Here is a 26,323-nt window from a genome sequence, read left to right on the forward strand (position 1 = left end):
ACAGGTGTGAGATTGGGCTAAATGGAGAAAAATGATGTCCAGTGAGGCGGGCAAGACCCTGTCCCCAAGCAGTTGTTCAGCAGTGTGATCTACAGCACGGGTCACCTTGTCACTTACAACAAGCTGCAGCAAACCCAAACCCAATTCACAAAACATCAGTGCAAGGGAAGATTAATCATTGGGTCAATATGATGAGGCATGAGGCCTCCTCTCACCTCTGTGCAGTGTCCTTATAACACTTAACTTTCAATTCAGAAAAAAAGGTATGAAATGCCCTGTGGAGAATACAAGGCATGAGCTAAATTCTGTGTTCAGTCCCCCGTGGGTACTGCAACCATATTGTGCACAATTATCTTTGTATGCAGAGACTCTAGCCAGTCAAAGACATTCTGTTGTGTTTGGCATGAAGCCTCCAGAAGTGTACAAGTAAAGAGCAGCTTTAAGAAACACCACTGGGAAGAAATCTATGAAACATAAAGACTTACAGCGTGAGCTTTTAGAACCATCACATTCATCAGCAGATAAAATGTAGCTAAGCCAGCTATATCTAAAGTGCTGTCTGAGGTACTACAGTAAAGAGGTACGAAAAAGGTAGCATCGTAACTTCAAGATACGGGGTATCTTTGAATTACAATATCCTAGACTATAAAATAAAGATGTTTGTAGATTTACAAGAGAGTCATATATGTAGAGAGCACAATTGTTGTTGTTAGAAAAATGCCATTATATTCAAGAAGATGCCAAACATGTTCACAAATGATGATAAAGCCATTACCGCCAGGAAAAGCTCTCTGTAATACACAGTGTACCGGAGCTGTGTTGTCCGTCGTCTGGCGGCTAGCACTTAGGCTTACCCAATTCCCAGAAGTGTTCTCCTTCAGTTTTTTTTTTGTATTATCCTTCCTCTGAATGCAGTTTTTTTATTTATTTTTTCTGGAGCATCCACTTCAGATAGCTGCTGTTCCGACGCGATTGTCTCTCAAACGGTAATTACTCTCTCTGCCAGAGGGGGGATACAAAGAGTCCACACTCCATCTTTAAAAAAGATTTAACAAACGACATCGTAGCTACAAAGCCTGGTTGTTAAAATAAAGTTCAACTTTGGAAATACATTCCTACAAAGAAAATTGGTCATATCCTACAGTGGGATGCTAATTAGGAAATATTAGAACACTGGTGCCAATAGACCAGGGCACTTGACAATGCCAGGCAACTGACTTTAGAGGGTTTGTGGCATCACATTGTAAACTGATGTGTATCAGGGTAGTGGTTGGCTGACCAGCTTACAATAAAAAGCAAGAATTACATGTTTTAATGTGCTGGCAGTTCACTGCAGGGGGTTGGTGGATCGAAGCAGGTTCTTGACGGTATCATTCAGTGGCCAGGAGATGCTAAGAAATGTTCCTCTTGCTGCTGTGTACATCACAGGATATCTGAAGTATGCCTGTAGGAGAGTGCTTTCTTCACCGTTATTGACCAGAACCATTGGGGGGCTTTGAATGTAGCCCTGAACCCATGCAGGTGTATCAACATTCAGGTATTATTACATGAAGGGGGCAAACTCCTGTACATGGTGGCAAAAAATAAGCATTTCTCATTTGAGGGAGCACATAGCAGCACATGATTTTAAAGGACCCATAACATATATTTCACATGCAAAACTTTATTTTTAATTATTCATCATCTTCTCTCACAGATATTCATCTCTTATTAGACCCAAATTGGCCCTCATTTAAAGCCGAAAACGTCTTACTGATAGAGGACTACGTTTGACAACTCATATTTTCCAAGCTTTATAAATCTTTAGATACATATTGCACTGGCACCATAATTAACCCCATGCTCATATCACTGCTCGTGTTGAGAGCAGAAGGCAGCTGGAGCCCTCTTCCTTTTCCTACAATCAGGGTAAACCATACCATCCCTGCAGTATAATCATCGCAACATTGTGCAGGGGAACTTGACATGCCTCTAATGAGATGTCAGCAAAAGAAGGCAGAGAAAGCTGCTGAGTGTACTCTTGGCTCAATACCTGTACCAAATGAAGTGCTACTTTGTGCAGATATCACCCTATTATCATACCCTTTAATTATTTTTGTTTTACGGATATTCAATGCATTTAACATATGTCCTTAACCCTATTTTTCTCAAGCAGGGGTCTCAATGTTTTTATGTCAAGTAACCTTAAGCTTAAATAGAGATGGAGCATGGACTCCTGGCCCACTACATATGTATAAAACGGAGTAGCACATTTAACTGGTCCTATGTGTGGGGTGGGCTGAAATCCCATGAATACACAGACCTTTTTATTGTGCATACAATACAAAGCCACTGAAATGTTTATGCGTAGCCACTAGTTTGCCATTGTGGATAAGTGCCACACATTCTATTATATTTTATTTGTATTTACTTGCACTATTTTATCGGTTTTATTGTGTTGCACTGTTGGAGGAGCCTGTTACCTAAGATTTTCATCGACATAACTACACTGTAGCTATGTACGAATGACAATAAAAGCCTTGAATCTTGAAATCGAACAGTGAGCTAGTATAATTCAGCTAGCTCACGTGACTGCACAAGGACTTATGAGAAGCTGACATGATTCTAGTGTGAATCAAATGTTTTTTTTGTTTTTGTGAACAGATTGACCTTTGCTTATGATATATTGGATTCCTGTTCAAATGTAATGTGTCTTTTTCATTTTAAAATGATTGAAGACAATCCGAACAGCAATTTCAGGCCCCCACTGAGAACCCCCTAGGGTTCACAGATCTTCTTTTGAAGACCCACTTTGTAGAGAAAGATGCAATGCTATCTGGCTCTTAATCGACAGTAGACCATAGCAAAAGGAGTATATAAGAAGGGTCACTGATCTAAAATAAACATTTAGATATGCTTTGGTAATTTGTATAGTGCAAAGTTCTGCCAATAAAGCCATTACATCTAAATTGAATTGCTGTAAACGTGGACTTGTGCAGGAATGTATGTGTTTGTCAGAATCAAAGGGCAATCCTAAATGTCTATCAGTGAAGGGCCTGTGTCTCTGGAGGGCAATTGTCCAATGCACTTGACCCATAATGCACTCTGGCTTCATTAAGTGTGCTTTCTATTTTAGCACAACTTGGCCAGACGCCCTCTTAACAACACACTACCTTTCGCAGAAGACCCAGAGGCAATCACACTCAAAAATGATTCATTATGGAATCACTAATAAACCTTTGTACTGTGATGAAAAGCCAGGGATAAAAGAGGCCTTACCCCTTCAGGGGGCATGGGCAGCAAAGTGTTCAGAGTCTCCCGGCAACAGATGACAACTTATCTGAGATGCAAAAAATAAAATATTATGGATTATATTCAATTGCAAATTTGAGTGGATCACCTGCTGTCCAAACATCAATATCAGATGAATAAAACACAAAATGGTTTCAATGTAAATGTGGTCAGCCTCACATGACACATGATAAAATTGGCCTATGCTCCCCGTTGAGAAATTCATATCAACTATTTGTCCTGCTTATGAAACCAATGGCACTTGTTGCTATGAATATCATTCAACACTAATAACAGGGTTCCTGCAGGTTTCACCAACTCAAATGTAAGACTTTTTAAGACCACTTTGAATAGAATTTAAGACCTATTTCACTGCTAGAAAGTATGAAGGAAAATTGCTATGAAAGAAGAAATACGTCCCATAATTACTTACAAAGTAAATGTATTCATGTTCAACATAAGAACGATGACTGAACATAACAGCATAACAGTACACAGAACTGTGTTGGCGTGTTAGACAAAAGGTGTGTGTGTCTGTGTGTGCGTGTGCGTGTGCGTGTGTGTCAAGAGCTATATTCAGAGCTCTGCTGCCTTCATGCGGTTGTATGATTGGTGTTTATTTACGGTATTTAGCGTCTACAGCACCTCCGCTTTTAGGGTTGACGTAGACCCAAACGTCACCCGGAGGTCCCCCGATGTTGTTGCGGGAGCTGCTGCACTAGCTAACGCTGCATTAGCAAAACAAACGCTAATTTTGTTTGCAAAAGGTGCAGCAGGCTTCAAACACGTTCCCCTCCACTGGTTTCAACCAAGCACTACATTCAATGTTTTCCAACCAAATACGGTTGAACTTACACTTCCCCATATTTATAAGTAGATTCGAAGATACCTGAGTTTCTGACTGCCGCTAGCTGAAGCTTGGTTGGTTGGTTGCTAGGTTACTAGCTGGGTGGTCTCCGATAAGGGGCCGGGGGAAACAAAGTTAGTGATTACTGGTTCCATGTTGATTTATTTCAATTCAAATTGTTGGGGGGAACTGAAAGGCTATTACCGTACTGGTTACTTTGCAGCCGGGACATTTCCCCCAAAACACATTTAGACGTGATCGCAACACAGAAGTACCTTTCAAATCCGATCATTTTTAAGACCTTCTAAGTCATATTTAAGACCTTTCTTATTTTTCTGAACATATTTAAGACTTTTTAAGGCCTTAAATTCTGATGATCAAATGTAAGACTTTTTAAGACTTTTTAAGACCCCGCAGGAACACTGAATAATATGTTGTAGCGTTTCACTGTTACCAGGAGACATCAAAACACTGTTCAATATTAGTTTGGTTATTAATAACAGTAGCAACAAACCGATGATCAAAGTGCACCAACAAAGACAAAGAAATGACCTTATACTTTTGTAGGTAAGCTTAACAACCACTATTTCGGTCTTTAAAACAACAAATAAACAACTTACATTGACTGTATAATTGCCATTAAAAACATTTAAAACAACAAATGTTAATTGCCACATAATATGTAACCTTACAATCTGTCTTGTTATTAAGACATGATAATATGTTTATCTGTTTTATGCATGTCTATTAATTGCTAGTGTGTTGCTTTTGGATTTATCACACACCTGTCTACTTGTTTCTTATCTTGCCAGCCAAGATGATAATGCTTTATTCTGAATAAGAAATCTGCGTTAAAATCGGCATGTTCCGTATTAGCATTGGGTGCAACTCCAAAATATGATCAAATAGGTGTTATCCTCTATCGATTTGTTGGTCAATTCTCTCGAAATTAATGAATGCAGCCTTGGAAAATGAACTAAATGCGTTTTTCCATTAAAACAAAAAGGCAGAATTACATCACTTTAGTTTTATTAGCGTGTGTTATCCAATGGACACATTTGCATTAAAAAAAACATAACACTCTTTTGTTTGTTTACTTTTTTGTCTTTAATAGCTGCTGCTCTGAATGGGCGTGTCTAACTATTTATAATATTTCTATCAGTAAAATTGCCAACTTGCACTGGCTGTCGGTTTTGTTAGCCGGAGAGTCAGTGGAAGAGTGGAAGAAATAGTAGATGTAAGCGCAACGCGTGTGCCAAGGACTGGCATTAAATCAACTGGCACAGGAAAATTAAGATGCAAAAGTACCAGCACAACAAATTGAGGCGTTGGTGATTTACATGACTTGACAAACATGGTACAGCTTTTGCCTTTGATGTAACCATGGTAATGTGCAACAATAAATCAGCATACTTCTACCAGACTTAGACCACGTAAAGCATGCACATTTACAAAGAAAAGACAGCAGAGGTAAACAGGGTGATAGAAAAGGAGAGAGAGAGAGAGCAAGGGTGGCAAGTGAGAAAGTGTGAATGAAAAGAGAGAGCGGCGACAGCGAGAACAAAGCAGTGAATCAGAGGAATTAAATGCTTCTTTCTAAATGTTTCAAGGCGGTTATGTTCTAAAGAACATATACACGTCACAAACACCAATTATTCTGCAACACCTTGCAGGAAGGTGCTGGACATTGAGTGAATATAACCAAATCGACCCTTTATCTAGCAGGAGGGAGACGGACAGGGTAAACACTTAAGCAGATAAAACACACAGCGATTTAACAACCAGTTCTCCGCTGCTTTGTATAATAGAGATACGCTAAAGGCTGCCTGTGCTTTGTTATCAGATGAAGAGGGGCGTGACAAAGTGGTGCTTAATTGACGACCTGGGAATGAGAATAAGGCTGCACATCCTGCTTATTGGCAGAGGGTTATACACCCATGTGAGGCCCAAAGGCTATTCGTCAATGCCCAGATACATCCTGTCTCTGCAGATACAGATACCGTCACCTCTAGTGGGCAATAAGTGATGATTGAAAGGGATTTTTTTTGTCTATACAATGTTTTTTAGGAACATGCTGCATATTATACCATGATATCCAGTTCATTGCATGTATGGAAGCAATCACCTGCAATAGCATAAACACAGCAGTGGCTGCAAGCATCGCCACAAGCAAAGAACATCAGGGTTCACTAATCTCTGTCTGCAGCCTCCTCCTCCTCCTCCTCCTCCTCTTCCTCTGCTCTTCTAATCAATACCAGACTCCACGGCGCACACCAGGTTTCGAAGAGGCTGCTAGTCCACTGATCTCAATCACTGCCCTTCAGCAGATAAGGCCTGTACAGGAAGGACAGTACACGAATTGAACGCAATAAACTCGTCAGCTTTCTGCACTTTTTTCTCCCAGCTCAACTCATAAGGTTAATTAAGATGGTAATAGGGAGAAGAGAAGATCTGAGGACGCCTGCTAAGTCCAGTGAAACTAGACCTGGCAGCTACTCTGAGCCTACAGACAAGATGTTCACCAAGATTTCACTGAGCATCATTTCTTTACAGATATCTGTCAGAAAGACAGCCTCCAGCCTCCAGTCTGTCTCTATCCTGTTTTTTACTCCCCTGCTACCTAGGTTGTTCCTCCTCCCAGCTCTACTTAATTAGCACAGGTGTTTCAGATGGTGAAGAGCTAAGACTCCTTTCTTAAAGGGATGAAAATAAATGAAAAAGGAGAAGAGGCAGGTGTTTTCTGTGGGTGATAAAGATAGCACAATAACAGATAGTTGTGTCACTTGTACACAAGGCAGGTGTCAAAAATGACTATTGCTCAAAGCAAATGTAAATGGAGCTGGCCCAAGCTGTGTTAGAAGAGAGTCGTACAACATGTCCAGCAGCAACAGTAAAGAGTCAGATGGCTATAAACACCCATATAATCAAACTAAAAAAAGATTTTACTCTGCACTTGCCACCCTGCGTCAGATCTACCCACTTTTTCCGAATGAGTCACCGCAGAGGGAAAATCACGAAAGAGAGGGGAGGCAGTGATGAAGGGAAGGAGGATAATGAAATGGTCAATCTAATTTTATATCAAATGTTATTTAAAGAACAACTAAGACTGAATGTACCTTCAGAGGGCCAGTTTTGAGCAAATTTGGAAAATCTCAAAAAATGGCGTGTGTGCAAATGATAGCTGTGTTATCCTTTTAAACATTAGTATCTCCATCAGAAGATAATGAACTCTGATAAGGACTTCACAAAAAAGATATACACCAAACCTAATAATAATGGTCAGCTGATTCCTTGATAACATTGTTTCGTGACAATGGTCCTAAAGACCTGCAACTTGTATGGAAATCATTATGTACACACATCTCAAGGCAGAACAGAGACAATCAAAACCAGGGCTGGACTCAGACAAATGACAGTTTACTTTTCAGGCAACTCTATAAAGTGCTTAACACAATAGGTTTGTCAAATACATATGGACATAATAAGACTGGGAGCTTTGTCACTGGGACATTTATGTGTGTGAATATTTTTCATAAAGCCCTCTGAGAAAAGTTGAGACAGTTATTTAGTGAAAGTATTGCTTGAAAAAGATTGTTCAATCTAGTATAATGTAAGAAACACCTTTACTCAGTCATGAAACAGGGGGATATCACATAGGTGTATAGGTGGTTAATGTACAAAAGTTATAATTAATGGTGGAAAATGTCAGACAAGTTTGTTCTATAATGATGAAAAAGCTCATGCAGAAGAGAGAGGTGTGTGTGTGTGTGTGTGTGTGTGTGTGTGTGTGTGTGTGTGTGTGTGTGTGTGTGTGTGTGTGTGTGTGTGTGTGTGTGTGTGGTCATGGAGTTCAGAGCTTCGTGACCGCGGAGCGTGTGAACGTTGTGATCAGCTGTTTTAGCGCAGGGCTGCTGTACAGACCGACGTTAACAGCAGCCCTGTCTGTGCACACGGAGACCGACTCTGTCGTCCGGTGATCTAACCGCCTTCTGGAAAAGCTTCACAAGTACGTCGGTACGCAAATGCGCTTTGTGACACAAGTGACGGTACGCATTTCAGATTGTTGCCACGCATGCGTACCTGCGTACCAGTTATGTGCACCCCTGATTATAAGCAAACACTTGTGCACCTTTTGGTCTCTTCCAAAGTAAAGAGTTGTACCAATCAGGAGTGGACACACTTTACCAATCAGAAAAGGAACTATCGAATAGTGCAATGGATGTGTCATTCACATATATGCACAGGTGTGAGCTTAGTTATATGGATATCCAGAATTTGTAATTGGTTCTCTGAATGTGTAATACGTTTACACATAGCTTTGTATTCATTACAGATCTTGATGAAAGTTAATTCTCCTCTTCCTTGTGCAGTAAGAGTGGGACAAATGTGTGGTAGAATACCCACTTAAAATCCCTTGGTTTACTATTGAAAAGAACCAACAGACCTCAGAGTCACAGCATCTGGAGAAACTGTCTCTTCCAGTCGTTGAGTTTATAAAACACAAGCCAATTCAGAAGCATGCAACGTCCAATTCTGGAGTACAGTACATACATCAGAGAGATATACAACGACCTACCAAGCTGCTACTACACATTATGCCCAGTTTTATGTCCCTACACTCAATATAAAATATACATCAAGGACAAAATGTATGCAAGCTAATCCAATATACCGTAATAAAATAACCTTCCTAGTTGTATATTTATGGATAAATAGATGCAAAGACACTTGCATTCATAAATGATTAGGTCAGTCAGCCATTGGGTAGCATTACGCTGACTGTGGCTGACCACTGCTTTATTTAGTGGCTCGTCAGCCAATTTAATCAGTAATTCAAACCATTTAGTGCTTTTTCGCCTTACTTCCCCGCTGCCTCTTCCATTTTTGGGGGACTTTGTTAACAAGCAAAAAACACACAGGCTGACAGCTGCATTGCAAAGCACAGCAAAGCAGTACCAGTGTCCGTTTTTTTCTCAGACTTAAGAGCCGACTGTGATCAGAATCACAGTTGCATGAGAAGAGTTGGTTGTTCTGTTCGTCTCTTCACTATATTTGTGTTTGCAGTCACGAACAGCACGCAACATTTGTGGAGACTGTGGTAATCTGGCTGACAGCTGAAGTGTTAGCGAAGTGTTCCTGTGCAACTGTTAACAGAAGACATGAGTTGACCTGAGCACGTGCATCAGTGCAGTTCATTGCCATCAAATGTAGATGCTAAAGAGTTTAACAGCAACATTACCATCTTTTTCTACAAGTTTTCAGGGAGTGGAATGAATAGGGCAAAATGTAACCTTCAAATACAATGTTCTAGTATTTAGTTTGCATTGTCCTTCATGACAACCCACCCCTGGTTTTTCCTTACCAGGCACTATCTTTGCATAGTTTGACAAAATACTACATTTCTAGGAAACTGCTAGCCAAGAAACTATCAAAAAGAAGCATACAGTGACTTCTCTTCACACCTTTTACACACAAGCATTACCCCAGTTCATATCCGTGCTATTCATATATTAAAAATGAAGTGAGAACAGAGTTTTGAGGTCAACCAAACTCATCATATCTGAAATCCTATTAACACACATACTGTCATCTGCTGCGCTCATCAGAATGGAAGGAGTTCAGATTACACACAATCCTAGGGCGTTCGATTCGAGTTCCCTGACAGAGTTAGCTCATCTTCTCCCTTCCAAATCTCTCCAGTAACTCCGTAACCCCCAAGTAGGTTACCATCTGAATACTGATGTAGTCATTCCCTCAGTCAGAACACAGTGAAGAGTCATAGTCCCAAGGCCCCTGCGCAAGGACATCCTCCTTGAACCATTATCACCCTTACATCTCTTATCAGCCCCAGCCTGGCGAACATGATTAAAAAGTGGCCGGGACATACTGCCTCTGCACCTGGGATTTAACGAGTCCCTGCTGTCGCATGTCAATCAAGCTGAGAGGTGCAGATGTGCACTGACTCCCGACCCCAAATACCCAATTAAATTGACTGTAGCCATATGGCATATATGCCATGCATTAAGGCGTCCCAGTAGGAAAAGTGTAGAGAGATGACTGGGAGAACAGAAGAGTAAGTGGCAACTGATCTCTGGCAGTCTGGGGCAGCTGCTGAAACTCAAATCCCCCATAAAGAGAGAAGATTAGGCAGAGGAAAGAATAAAGAAAAGGCAAGAAGAAGATAGTCAATTAGTAGAAGAAGCAGGCTCAGAGAACCTGAAAGTAGGCTCCAGAAATAAAAAGCTAGGTGCAGTGGACTCGCAAATAAATCTAGGGCTTAGTAACTGGAAAGCATACTCAAAATAGGGTTCTTCCAGAGAGCGGGACTACAGGCCCTGAAATGGTCCCAGACTGAAATTGTATGGATACTGGTTGGTTCCCAAGGTTATACAGGATATTCAAGTGATAAAAGACAGATGGGAGCATGGGAGGTAACAAGCATCTGGAGGAGAAAAATAAAAGATTAAATAATAAAATCTGAGTTTAAAAAAAATACTAAATGTATTAAAGGAAAAGGAAGCACTTAAGAGCACCATGTTTAGTTTCATCACCTTGGGACCTGATCAACTGGTGTCTTTTGTCAGCACAAGACAAATCACAGCTGTTGTTAAAACCTACATGAGAAATGAGTGCAATTTACTGCTATGGATTACACTCTGTGGGCTGAAGAATGTATTGTGCAACACAAGTCTCCCTCAGTCAGCATCAAGCATCTCCTCCACTGTGAACTGCTTCCAAGAATGAGACGTTCTTGTCTTTGTATCAAGGTTGCACTTAAGAACCACAATGAAAAGAAATGTAAACTCTGCAACGTGTCTTGCTGTAGTGAACACATAAAAGCGAGTAGAGTTCTAATATATTAATATTAAAGAACTGGAGAGGGAATAAAAATGGCCTGGCAATACTAGGAAAGGTCCAATGTGGAGCAGAGAGCTCGTGTCTTGCCTGCAGCACTATAAAATGCCCATTTGGATATGATTCAAAAGAGAATATTGATGTTTGATAAAATTCACAAATCAAAGTGAACTGCAAGGCGGCCCGCCGACTTGGCTGGAATACAGGCCGGCGAGGGGGACTCGGTTAGGCACGGAGAGCTGGTTCACAAGATGTGGAGTTTTGAGAGTGATGTACTAAGATCAATTCTAAGTGCCTTTTCTGCCCACACCAAAGAAAGTAGTGAGAAGTAATGAGAGATAGATTAATACCATAGTCTTCGTCCAAGATTAATAGGAATTCATGTAGCACAGAATATCATAATTTAATTTCACATCCTATCTGTTGAGCGACTTTGTCATGGAAGTTATTTGATACATTCTTGTTAGGAGGTCACAGAGAGGCTTTCCCAAATCTTTGATCCTCAACATTTCAAATACACCATCCGTCTGCTTGCATCTCTCTGAGACCTGTCAGCCATCAGCATCAAATCATCCCATGAGAAACGTATAGTATAACTATAGGTACAGAATGTATATTATTCAACTGGAAAGAACAAAAGTTAAATGGCTTGGTTGGAGATGCCGCTATAACCAAGACTGCAACAGATACTGATTGTCAATGACCAACCGTGACTTTGCTCGTTATTTTCTGTTATAGCAGCTGGTGTTAATACTGAATATCGAAGATCTGTTAGGGTTTACTCCGAGTTAGCTGCCCATTTTGGTTCAACGGCCAAACAACACAGGCTCTGTGGTTTAATGTTTTAATGATCACAGTGTTGAGGGCTATTTTACATACTGCTCATAAATCTGACAGTGGGATTGAGCTTGTTGCCCGTTATGGCCACAAGATGGGATTCAATCATCATCTGCATCAAACCATTCAGTGACACCTTATGCCATGTAAGAAAACATCTGCATTGGTTGCAGTTCCAAACATGTTTCAACTCTGCAGTGCTGTTAGTTTATTTGGAGCCTGTTCATCCGCACTACTTTTGCCATTATTTGTGGTGGTTAAATAAGGAGAGGAAATATCTGTATGCTGTGACTTGCTGCAGGTTCTTCTAAAATTGTGTGATTTCACAGTGGCTGACCATACACAGCCTGTACGTCTGCTGCTGCTCGTGCGTTGGTTTATTTTTATCTTGAAGCCAATGGAGTCTCATAATAAAAAAGAGTCCTGCTGTCTATCTCCAAATGAATAAATGCATGGTTCTCCATGTTAAAGCAAATCCTGCACTTGCATTATGCTGCTGGAAATAAGTATTGCAAAAGGAATATGAACCTATCTGAATAAATAACTCCAACTTTTCAATGGAGAAAAAGAAAGTAGAGGTTATTTGTTTTTGGGACACCAAATCAGTAAATGTATAGTCTTTAACACCCTCACCTAAATTACAAGACGAAGTGTGACAACATGACGAAGCCTAAATGCAATGTGTTCCTGTATTGATGGATTTGTACACTAAAATGACACAAAGTGGTAGGTACGGACTGGGATGTATTCAGCCAAGAAAGAGCGAGATAAAAGCTGTAGAAGGTTTTATCTAAATGACCTTTTAAAAACACACAGAAGATACCACACTATATTCATCCCAAAAACGAATCCCTTGCAGTTCAAACCATCTGGGAAATTAGAGGTTAATCTTGGATGATTACCTCAGAAAAAAATGTGCAACATTTGTCCAGTTCACTTGAATATTCTTTATGAGTTTACAAACTCAATGAGTTATTGATTTGCAGATGTGAGAACCTAACCTCCCTTGTCGCATAATAACAAGGGTGAGGCTGGAGCGAGGAGAGCATTTATCTGTGTCTACATAGTGCAAAGGGAAATTACACATCCATGCCTTCTTTATTTTGGAGCCTGAGACTCGGCTAATTTTAGAGTCCATTACACAGGCCATCTTTGAAATCCACCCTGATGTACTGTGACCTGGGGGGGCTTTGTGAGACTGCATAAATGAATGGCTGCCAACTACTTGACTCAAGGCACCAGCTCTAGTTTACCTTCGAAGAAAACGATCAATATGCCCACTCATTTGCAAGCCACTAAGTGGTACAAGAGGAGGTGACAAAAACAAGGAGTGCATAAAGACAAAAGTTTCTCTTGACCTAGCCTTTAATTGAAAAATTAAAAAAAGGTTTACACTGTATGTGATTCATGCATATCAATAAAATGATTAATATTGCATCTTGTTTGACAGCTTTCCACAAAAAGGAACGGACTCAATTTGTAGGCCTTTGTCATAAAATCATTGGTCGCAAAATGATCTTCGCCAACTATCTTTTCACAAACAAAGACTGAGTGAGTTGCACTTCTTTTCTGCCGGTGTATGGAGAAAAAAATGTATTTCTATGATGTGTCCATCAGGTTTTCTATTTTTTCTCTCGACCGCAGGTAGGTCAGAATCTCTGCCCTGCTGGTTCTTTATCTATGGCAGCTTGCTTTGCACATATTCTACCTCTCATTTATCACTGTCCAAACAGTTGACAAGTAGTGCAGTGGATATGGATCATCTTAGACAGTCAGATGAACAACTCCCAAAGGTAAAATGTGCAAACACACACACACACACACACACACACACACAGACATATTGTCATAAGAAAAATGATAAAAGATATAAGTCCCATGGGAGAATCGCATACAAATTGTACGTCAGTGATTCTCAACGACCTGGTACTGGTCTGTGCAGTGCTTTCAGCTGGGCAGCAGAGATGTTCTGTGACATAAGCAGACAACTTCTGCAACAAACTCCAACTCTGTGGAGGCTCTCTGGCTCTGATCTCTAAGGATTTATGTTTTTAGAATGAGGCCCATGTAATGACTGTCATTCTATTACATTTAGAAAATTGCTCAGGTGCACCTAAAATGGGATTTTCTTTCGTCTTCTGTTAGGGTGTCAAATGTCTCATGAAAATGACCCCTGAAGTACACGAGCATCCAGGAAAATGACATGTCTTTACCCCGCATCATGGCAAGTGGCATGTGTGCAATGCTTGAAAGGCTAAAGTATGGATGTATACGGTAGCTGGTTAACCTTCACAACTTTGGGGAGTTGGGCTCCCATGTCCAATCCATCAATTGATCAAGAACGCAAAGAGACCATGAATCTTACTTCACTTTTCTTGTCAGCACATTGCAAATGACCCTTGCAGATGTAATATCATGTTTGCTCAGCCAGGCACTTATTCAAAATAGAAGCAGAAAACTGCACTTGGCTTAACACTTTCCATTTTTCCACTGGATGAATGCAGACCAACAGACCAATAGAAAGACTAGCTCACTATTGTTGAGTATTAGCTTCAATGTTAGCATAAGCTTATAATGCAATACTGAAAATACATTCCCTGGCCACTTTATTAGATACACCTATAATTATCATTCACGAAGCTTATAGTGACCATTTTTAGTAAATGTTGTTGCACCAAGGTATTCTAATAGGCTATTCTTCCCCCTGATGTTTGGGAATAGGGTGGGAAAGACTTTATAAAAACACCTCTTAAGTGCAATCTAGTCCAACAAAATGCAAACACCATCTCCGATAATAAACAAATATCCAATGTAATACATTTCTGACTGTTAATCAAACAAAACTAAAGATTATTTATAGAATGTATGGCTGATCTGTTATATTGGATTGCTTTGGATTTTAAAAGGTATGCTAAATATAGTGGACTGAGTGTTATTTGACACTCTTTGAATAGTTGTACTGAGTAACAATCAGGATAATGGAAATAATAGGGCATGGATAATATATCTCAAGTCGTAGGAGCTAAGCTTGTACTTATTAAAACTATTCTTTTTCATTGTGATCCTTTGTTTTCTTTTCTTGTTTTGCTATAAAATGTCTCAACACAGCAGTTCACAGCATGCCGTGACAGATATAATTACACGTTTAATTCCTTTTCCCTGCTACTTAGGTTTAAATATACATTGAATACAGAAGAATATTACAGAAAAGGCTTGCAGAATGTTAACGACTTTGAACGGACTTTGATCCCTGAAAAGGTACCTAGGAGTTGTGCTTTCCTGCAGCATCTTAGCAACACCATTTTGCTTGTAACTAACTGTGAATCAATTTCAGATTTTAGATTTCTAAATCAATGATGACCTATGGGAGTTTGAATCAACTGTAATATTTCCTCATTCCCCTCAGACGAAATGTTGTGCATGCAAAAGGCCAAAGGTAACTAGAGAGATGGCTAGAGATAAGTAGTACTAAGTAATGGTAGTCTCCTAAGTTAGGTTTCAAGGTAAAATGGAAAATTGCACATTAAGGTCCTGATTTGTTCATCAGGTTAACTGACATAGATCAGACAGTGACATCATCATAAGCCACCAAAAACCCCTGAATCACCTCCCACATTTGAGTTTAAACAGGTCTCAATCTGTACGTATAATTTCTGTTTTGAGAGCTTAATAGGCAGTACTTAGGCAAGATAAAGTACCTAGGTAAAGCATAGTGTACACACACAGGTAGAAGTGCAGGACATGTTTTACCCACTTCACTGTAGCCCTCCAAAGATGTGCCTGAAACACACAACCTTGAATACTGCCCGGTAATGCAAAGAAGGAGTGGAAATGGGAAGGGTGGAGACAGGAGAGGTATACCTAAGTGGCGTTAGCATGCTGTGTTTATCATGCCAAGGACATTGTTGGTGTAACCTTGAGCAAACAACTACACCAGCTATATTAGCACAATGAATATGTTAAACGTGACCTATGGAGGCACGGAAGAAAACAGGAAGCCAGCTCAGCAGGCAGAAAAAATAGCCTTAAATAAATAACTTTATTTTAAAGTGCCATATTTAATCTACGCTATTTGTGAGTATTCAGTCATGAGTGTGAGCATGCTGCAGTGACGGCTGGCTAAATGAAGTGGGACATATGCAGAGCACGCCGGCGCTGCTCCCCTCCACTCACAGGGAAAGAGACTTCCTTAAAGCCTTGCTCAGACGACAGGAGTTTTTCAATCCTAACCAATTTTGAAATGCGGTTGCACTACTCACATGCCGACCAATTTCCAAAATGTTATTTTCTCTAATCTCAAACATCCATATTTTCACTCCTAAACATATTTCAAATGAATCAGGGAGGCCCCATCATTAATCTCAGCAGAACATTGGTACGGACCAAGGAGCTGCACTCGGATTGTCGGAGGGGTTAATCAGGCATAAATCATCCCAAACTCCTGCAGTATGAGCATGTTTGAAGGACAAGTTCCTGTCACTCTGTTGCTCAGTGTGAGGCAGAGAGCAGCTGATGATAATTAACCTTCAACACAATCAGCCAAGAGCAGAAGGTAATGTCACAGAAACCGTAAGAGCAAGGCTGGGTACTCATGTAAGACACCTGTAAATGAAAGGGAAGTATTCATGCCAAAGTAATGGAGCAAAACGAAAATTCAACAAATGCTGTTACACATGTATAGTAAAGGGTGCATATTTGAACACATATTGAGATGATATTGACTGTAGAGAACCCAGGACTGATCACATGAGAAATTAATCTGTATTCTTACAACATGAAAGGAACAAGGTGGAAGTGACCATGGTTGTGGACGAAATTGTCAAAAACATCAGGTCTTTTCCAAACCACTACTCTGAAAAACGTAATGGAGTTTCCATAATTATGGATACACCATAATTAGTTGAGTGCACTTGATTAAAATGACTCTAATATTTTGTAGAAATAAGATACATTTATAAGATGTTTCTCAGAAGGAAGCAAAAACCAAGACAGATATGTGTTTGTGTGAGACGGTGAGTTTGAATTCAGTAACACTAAAGCTGTGAACGTTACACCGCATTGTGTGTGGGCTAACGTTTATTTGTTGGTGAAGAAATCGTACAACTCCACAAGACCCAAGCCAAGTTCCAGTCTAGTCTTGTTTGCAAGCTGCTGATTAAAGTGAGGGGGGGTAGCCCCAAAGTAAGCACGTTTGCCCACCTCTGCACCTCATGGCCTTTCATCAATCCAATCATAAGGTTTTCCCTGAAATGTGGTTGAGATGTGTGGGATGAGGATTAATAGCAGGCTCCTGTTTCTGCAACAGAGGTGTTCACCCTCAAAGTACCATTACTTTAATTATCATTATTTGTTTTGCTAGTAATTATGTTTGATAATAATATTCATAATTACAAAATGATGAGCAGCTATCTTATAATAGGGATTTCCAAGAATAACCGGATATAAAGCCAGATCCAGGCATGTGTTTATTGCAGTCTAGATTTCAGCAATAAGCAAATCTGGCCCATGACCAAACTTTAAATCTATAAATATAACAGGGACTATACATCCAAGCTGGATAATGTGTGGGCTATTTCCGAGTGAATAAAAAAATACTAATATTCAGACAAACACAGGAATTAAAACATAAAAGGTCAGTCTCTGCTGCAACAATAAACAGGCTTTGGCCGACATGTGCTGAGGCACTGCCCCTTGGTTGAACCTCATTGCCAGCCACTCACCGGGTACGCCAGCTGTCAACAATGCTCCATTGTGCTCTCTTAACAGTGGAACTGTTTCCTAATGCACAGCATTGCAAGCCAGGGAACTCTGGAGCGCACAAACAAATAAATAGCAGCCAGTGAGTGGCCCGAGTAGCACCACTTCACCCATCTCTGAAATGGGGCCATGAAACAGAGCCATGAAATTCACCATTATTTTTATTTTATTTGCTCTGAATGGCATCAGGTAATCTACCAAATGTTGCACCTCCGCCAATTGCAGTACAACAAAACAAAGACATAAAGCCTTACTAGTTCCACTAAAAATAGAAATCTGGCATTTTGTGTGAGATTCTAGTAGAGGATTATCCTGAACATCTGTGACAGAGGCTTTACCTGTAGGTTAGCTTTGGGCTTGAGGACAGGTCTGCTGCTGGTCTGTCTGTGCTCTCCTGATGCTGAAGTGGTTTGTGTCAAGCTGCGCTGAGCTGCACTGTCCTTCCACTCTTCTATAGTGCTCTATTAAAAGCAATATAACATCTGGTATAGGTGGGTGATGTGTTACAAGCAAAATCAACTCAGTCAAGTCAGTTTCATTTAAACAACTCATAATCCCACATTTCAAATTTGAAAACTCAGTATTAGGCTATTTTATATAATGTGATCATCTTACAAAAGATGTCTTGTTCAAATGAATGATCCCAGCTAATTGGAGTTGTAAATAGAACACATTTGATATTGAAGATGTTGTCTTCATTTATGTAATTAACTCTGTAATGTATTGCAAAACAGTGAGAAATAGTTAACATTGCATTGAACATCAGTTTGATTAGGAATATAATTAAAAATCTTTGCGAACAGGCAGCCAGGTGACCTTTTAATTAATAACAATTGTATTACCCTTTCTCAAATGAGAAATGATCACAGGTAGGTGTATTATTCAACATGTTTTGTTAACGAAGTAATTGTAGCTTCAAAGTCAAAATGTGCTGGTTGTTGCGTCTCATATCAAAGCTTGTTTCCAAAGTGAAATCTGGTAGATAATAACACTTGCTAGCCCTTAGGTTTAACATCCAGCACTAGCCATATTACTTGTTGCAACTGGATAGAAATGACAGCCTTTGTGCCGTTGGTTGGTGTCCTTTACAGAAAACGTAGATGCCCAATTTACCGACTAGAATACAGTTTAGCTAGCACGTCCACGTGATTGCTAACTAAGGTTTTCAATTTAGCCACCACGATATAATATATGTTTCCACCTTTATACAGTCTATGGTTTCCACATGTTCCAGACAAAAACGCCATAGTTACGTAAACATCCGTGTAAAAGCTCTGTGCGTTTTTCTGTAAGTTTCTCCTCCAATTTAACGCTACACACCTGTGCAAAACTACAAACAGGTGGCCGACTGACCGATAGTCCTATCCCAGAATAAAGCGATAATCACAATTATTATTATTAATCATCACAAGCAGGAAACTCAATACAAGGTCACGTACCTTCATTATGCATGAACACCTCTCTATTGTTTTATGTTTTGTTTCTCTTAAACCTTGTTTTTCATCTTAACTTGCATCAGTGAGAAAGAACACTCTCATGGTGTGTTCAGTGAACCTTGAAATAACCGGACACGGCACGGGATCAAAACAGAAGGCCTAAAGTCTGGATAATGAAACGTGTAAAAAATGTGTGTAAATATCCTTCCAATAACAATGAATTATTCATTATGAACAATAATTATTCATTATTGGTCATAATGACTAATCCTCACATGCTGGTAGTTGTGTTTAAAACTAAGTCTCTGAACTAGATTTGAAGGACAATACATCGTGGATATGAACCCAATCCATAATTGCATATAGCCAATCCAGCATCATCCATTCCCTATTAATGAGCTGTCAAATTTAAAGTGTTCCTCTGGGGCATAAGTTGTAGCATTTGGCATCACATACTGTATGAATATGAATTGCCAAGCTGCAGATACACTTATTAACATGAAATTGATTCTGAGTAAATATCTGACTTATAACAAGACAGCCAACAAAGCAGTTTGTGTTTATGGATGCAGCATTTATTCATTTTGGGATCAACACAAAGTACTTGAGCTTGGAGAAATGCAAGCATCATCGGCTGGCATCAATATCACACAAACAGGGGGATACCATGCAGCTGCCAATAAAAATCTCAGCAAATATGTTGCTGAAAAATTAATTTGAATAAGCAAGGCAAAAATGATATAAGACACATTAATATTGGACTAAAATAAATAATATTTGAGTCTGATGTTTTACTAGGATAATCAAACTGTTAATTCCCTCTTTAATTTACAAAAGCATTTCATAAAATAAAAAAGCAAATAAGAAAAACATCTGCTGTTTTATTTGTGATTATCACCAGTTGCTGCCCAGGGGTTGAATGCTTCCCACATTTTAATTTACAACTGCATCACTTCACAGCACATTCATCTTTTGAGACGATAAACTAAAAGGATTTTGTTTGTTTTGGCATCCACAGCAAAAACCTGTGGATGCCACGAGAGGAGCCAGAAACAGAAACTAAATTGAACCACAAGGTGGGGCTAAAAGTGAGCTTCTGTGATTCCCCAACCACCCTCTCTCACTATATCTCATTACAACATCACGTTCACTTATCCCCTCTTTGGTTCATTTTAATAACATGAGTACAAGTCCAAATTCTAGTGTGTACGGAGTGTTAAATAAACACTTATCCACAAAGGCAATCCATCATGCCCTAAATGAATTTACGCTTGATCTGTATCACTCCACTTAAATTGAGCACTTTATCACTGAATGTGTCCCTATCATCCGTCACGATAGACGTCCTTCTCGGCCTCTGCCTCCTGAAAATGAATGATTTGGGATCCCTTATTGAGACTCCGAGCCGTGCTCTCAATCTCTGCTGCACGAGGAGGACCCTTTTTTCATTCATCCAACATGCAACAATTAGGCTGCAGCAGGAGTTTTCCAACGCAAAAGAAACATAACAATGTAAAAGAACAAATTAATCCGGCTGAGAGAGTGTTTTTGAATCAGAAGCAGACTGGGTAAAACATCACTCATTATGCTGGATAATCAATATCCCAACTTCTGCGGCACAATGAAGCGTTAGCCTAAACAGGAGGATAGTCAGTCCTTTGCGCAGCGTCTTTTCAAATTGTCATTAAATCCTTGAAGCATTCAACAGGCCTACTGTACAGTTTTCCAAATTATGCTCTTAAATACATTTCTTATATTGACTTTATAAAACGTGCCTTACCTGGTAATCTGTGTTCTGTCTGTTGTCCAGTTCGGAAATAAATTCTCTGTTAGTTTGGATCAGCTTTTCCGTGAGTGTCCGCTGCCTGCAGGAATACGTCGTTTTGCAAGAAAAGCGTAATTGCAATGTAACTCAATTCCCCCCTCTTTATAGTTCTCTGGATGTTGTTCCGTGCCTCCCTCCACACACCGAGGCAGAGAGATGTGCAGTAAAACGCGTTACAGATCACACCAACAGCAGTCCAGTTAAATCTGATCTTTAGAGGATAAAATATGTTTCCGTAATGTGGGGCATCAGCGCGCCCCGTGAATCAAAAAACATCCACATCCCAAATAGTTGGAAAAATAACCCTTTTCACTTTATCCCCCGAAGAAAGCAGTCCTTTTCACACTTTTAGTCTTGACTACTTACGTTGCCTTGATATCTGATAGGCCCACTGAACAGGAAGGTCTCTATATATTAGGCTTATTCTAACGAAGCCGGTGATGCTGCGTATCCTGCATCCCACTACCAGCCAGGGAAGAGTGCAAACAAGAGAAAGCCAGGCAGTGATTTCGCCTTGTGCTGTGTGCTCCTTCAAACAAACGGACCGGTGAAACACGCTCTGTCCAAAAATCACCTCCTTCTGTATTCTCTTGTGGTGTATATGTAGTCCTTTACGGTCGGGTAAACCCACTGCGGTCCGGTGGAAAGATGCAGAGCAGATTGAGGTGCAGGCGAAGTCTCGTCCCTTTTGCTTGTGCGCACACACTCACAGTCAGAGGGGATTTTTCTGTTGGTGCCTTCCTCCCACCGCGGCTGACCAAACGTGAAAAAGAAGAATCCGGACTCCTGATGCATTTATATGAGCGACTAAAACTATAAAGGTTGTAAGGACTGCGTTATTTTAATCATGTCAAAGCTCATCTGACATAAAAAGGAACATGTAAACGAGATTCTTCAATATGACTGTACACTTGCAAGGTTCAGCAGTGGTTAAACATAGTATTATGAGAAGACTTTGTTCTATCGCCAGCATTAATGCACAGTGAGGAATTATGTGTTAATATAGGCAGCACATCACTTTGATGCAACTCGCTGTAAGTAAATGTATTCATACCTGTTTACTGCAGCCTAGGGCAGGTGAAAATGGAAATACTTTGTAATGTTTCTTCAACCTGGTGTGGGGATACAGCAGCAACATTTGGAGGGCATGCACAGACAGAGCAGCAACAAGGTGATCTCCATCCTCGACAGGTGAAAAGTACAACACAACCTCTATAGAGCACCCCCCGCCGACCTAATCGCCAATCAACAAACAGCCTACTGCCTTGAGTTGCACTTGTACATCTGTCAACATATACTGGGATTCAATGGGTCAACAATAAGGTCAAACTGCTGCTCCATCTTGCCCTTTAACTGGTTGTGAGTCAAGCTTTTCTTCTTCCCACATGTCTTCTTGCCACATGTTCATTGTGCATTAGGAGGAGATGTGAGATGCAGCAACAAGGGATTGTATCACACAGATGCACCATATGTAGTAGAGGACATAAATGTGTGGTTAAACACCAAACACTGTAGTCAAAGGTGAAGGTTGATGCAACATGTGAGAAAAATGTCTAGACATTATCACCCTATCACAATTCTGCTCTCAGTACATCCGCCAATCATGCTGTCTTTACACTGGAGACACTCCAAAGAAATACTGGAAAGCAACCACATGTAACAATATTGCTCAAAAGAGAATTGCTCAAAAGAGAATTGCTCAGAGAATCGGATAATTGTGTCACGTAAAAGCCTGATGGGAGACTAACGTTGAGGGAGGCTTTTCCCATGATAGCAGACTGGGGATGTTTTATTCCTTAGAAATCACCTGCAGCAGCAGCACACCCAGGGCCATGTTAGCCACAGGAATAACACTGAATGAATAAATAGATGACACTGTTATATGCAAGTGTAACAGCACATTTTCTACATGCTGTCACTAATGAATTTGCATACCATATATTGTATAATGATAACAAATCTAATCACTATTGTCCAAGTGGAACTCAAATATGTGGTACCCATAATCCACACTCTATTATATGTGGCCAGAATAGTAGCCTATTGGATATTGGTGTAATGCAGCCAGAGCGTGATATACATTTTTCACAAGTGCCCTGAAACAAACATAAAGCAACAGTATACCGAATATGTATTTGGCATTTTGCTATTCTCCAAAAGTATGGTGAAATCACTGTTATTATCTTGCACATCAGGAGAGTGTCCTTGCTGACACAAAATGCTGAAAAAGATATGCAGTCACTCAATAAGACAGAGAAAGAGTCACTAAGTGCTTTAAAAGATGTCAAGATGCAGCAGAAACAGAGATTGTTCTTTTTTTATGAGATGCATTTTAGCTGACTTGTCGAACACTGAAGCCCAATTTATCCAGAATGCAGCTTGGCCAGAGACAGTTTAGTCAGCGATTTGGGTGTGTAATGCTAGTAGTGGCTAACATATTGACCCGCTAGCTTCAACAGAGATGAAGAGCAGGTCTGCTTAACTCACTACCTCCAGAAATACTTATGCCTCAAACTTGTAGTCTTGATCCCCAACAGATGCTGACTCTGATGTGTTGTCACTTGAGGCAATTTATGAGACTTCGCTCAGCTCCCTCAAACAGGTGACAAATAATGATATTCATTCAACGTCTTCACATATGTACGAGTACACCGAATTATCTGTAAACAGACATTGAAGTACCAAGTCAGTGTTCAGATTTTAGTTGCTAAAAAATAATGCCTAAGGTACTGTGTGAAAATAAGTGGGTGGGAGAGGAGCACTTAACTCTGTTTGACAGGAAGAAAAAGTTAATGTGCACACACAAGCCAAGATGTTGACGTCACTGACAAATACATCTCATTCAAATGAAATAGAAAAAATATAAATATTTATTGCGAAGCAGTTAAACCTCCTTCTCCTCTGATAATAATAACAAAAGATTGTATTGACATTTTTGGAACTTGCATTCTATTTGACATTAATATGTTACTGACCACTGGATGGCTTATGACACATAGGCTTCCCCTCAGATAAACCTTATGCTGACTGAACTGATTTGATTATTTTATTGATTTCTTTTAATGTATGGCTGGTGGGGATCTGCTACACTTGAGACCCTTGAACCTCATGTGAGGCAGCCTATCATCTTCGGGGATTAATTTCCTTGGGCTACATTAAAAAACAAATGACTAACAGAAAAGCTTTTAAATCTTTTTTATATTGCCTTTTACTTTTATATTGTCTTTGTGTTGTGTCGTGTCATTCATGGTCTCTATCGATTGCTGAATCTATGTTTGAAAAAAATGCTCTGTTAATCAAATTCAGAGGTGTTGTGTTACACTTGGTCGGTTTCAAAACCAGTGCCTATAGGAAATTGAAGCTCATACAGAATTAGATTCAAACTTTAATTAAATTCAACACTGAAGTCAGAAGATGTTTGAATAACGGTTTAATTATGGATTTAATAACCAATCCACACACTTCAAATGTAATAAGCAAGCCAGAAGACGTACAAAATAGAGGGAACTGTTCCCACACTCCCCATCAATAGATATGAAAAGAAACAATTCAAACATGTCATGCTCAAACAGTGAAGCCATAAAGGCAATTTCTATTATACAAAAGCTCAGTGTAAAACTGTTGTAGGACAGGTGCCTAATGGCTACCTAACAGGACTGATTTGATGTGCAGTGTTGCAGATAAAAACTTTTATGCTATGGACTTATCTGATGTCCCATTTCAGGCTGAGTCAGAGAAGTGTGCATCTCCTAATGTGAAATAGGTCGCTAATGGGGCATGGAAAAGGACCCTTAACTGTAGCGTGAAAATCTGACTTGTGGAACCGTCCCATTGACAGCTGCATAGTATTTGATGAGGCACAATATGCCTGTAAATGCTTAACTATTGGGATGCAGTTGTGTAAAACAAGATGTAAAAATCCTCCATATAAAAATAAACATGTTGAATTCTAGCCATGCCATCCCAAAATCTGCCAATGTCTCTCAGCCATCTGTCATTAGTGAGGGTAAACTCTGCATGCCTTGATTTATGTTTGCATGGCAACGTCTGAATTGAAATTATAACCATATTTGAGCGAGAGCCATTTGGTAAATAAGCATCCCACTGACACTGCAATAGGCTTTATTGACAGAAGCCTTAAATCCCCAGGAGTTGCAGCAATGTGTGCGTGGGAATGGATGTAATGCTGAAAAGGCAGGACAAGGGTACAGTCACCTCACTACAAGGGTGCGTAATGCAACTCACAATGGATGACACATTTATGCTGAAGTCAGAGAGTGGGTGCATCCCTACTGGCTTATTGATTGAAGCAAGCTGGCAAGGTGCACTAACAGGGAATAAAATGCTCTGACAAATCAGAACATGGATAGTCAGCAATTTCTCTCATTAGCATTCAAAGCATTTTTCTATTGACAGCTGTTTTGGCATCGGTTCCCTTATTCATTTGTCAAGGCTCCTCTTCTATGAGTGTACTTGCGTGAACTCTGCAAACCAAAATAAAGGATCACCGAGAGTAAATATCTCCAATTATAATGTCAGTCTGATTGTGAGAGTCAAAGGCACTGAAAAACCTTTTTTCCCCATCCAATTAGCTTCTAACGATGAGTGATGGGGTTGCATTTACACAAGATTACGGTTTAAATTACTTCACATGAAAGATGTTCTGTATTTCTCCACTCACTTGTCTGAAGTGGCTGTGGATAACCATTCTGTGAACAAATCAAGACTTAGAAACATTTGAATACAAATGTGATGATGCCAGGCCATTGACAAATCTAATGTGATCAACCCACACACACACAATCCTGATGATGAGTTTTGAATTGGCAAACTAACAAAAAATAATAGCTGGTTATGTTTTTGTTAACTTTTGCTTGTACTAAAACATTTAGACGTGAATATTTAATGTTGTAGAGAAATACTTCAAATTTGAAACCATTTCTTCAGAGGCTGTGATGCTCATGTTGCCAACAAGTTTGCTGAAATGCAATGAAGTTGTTGTTTTTTATGTTGTATAAAGTCATACAATACTTTTTTGGTGCAAATACATGTCAATTCTGAAGTGCAATATACACAAATAAGTTTCCAACATTCGTCAAGCATCCATTTCTAGGGGATTACATTGTAGCTGGAAGAGAGTCGAGGAGTTCAGTATGTGAAGCGGCACCTAAGTGAAGCATATTTGTCATATTTATTAGATTATAATCTTGGTGCATGATCAAACGATAATGTAGAATGAAGCCAAGCAGCAGTGTGAAGCACAGATGGAAGATCCGCTTTCACTCACACAGCACCTTGACAGGGGGATAAAAACAAAACATGTATCTGCTGGCATACATATATGGACACACACATAATGACATGTACATAATGTGTAAAGCCCTTAATTTGCACTGATGCCTGGATTGTGAACCCTTCACCTTGGCAGCAGCTTGTGTTAGAGATTGATTCACAAGTTGTGGTTCAACACCTCTGTTTCCCCTGTGAGCCGATGCA

Source organism: Trematomus bernacchii, unplaced genomic scaffold (genome assembly GCF_902827165.1).
Source record: "Trematomus bernacchii unplaced genomic scaffold, fTreBer1.1, whole genome shotgun sequence".
Taxonomy (NCBI): Eukaryota; Metazoa; Chordata; class Actinopteri; order Perciformes; family Nototheniidae; genus Trematomus; species Trematomus bernacchii.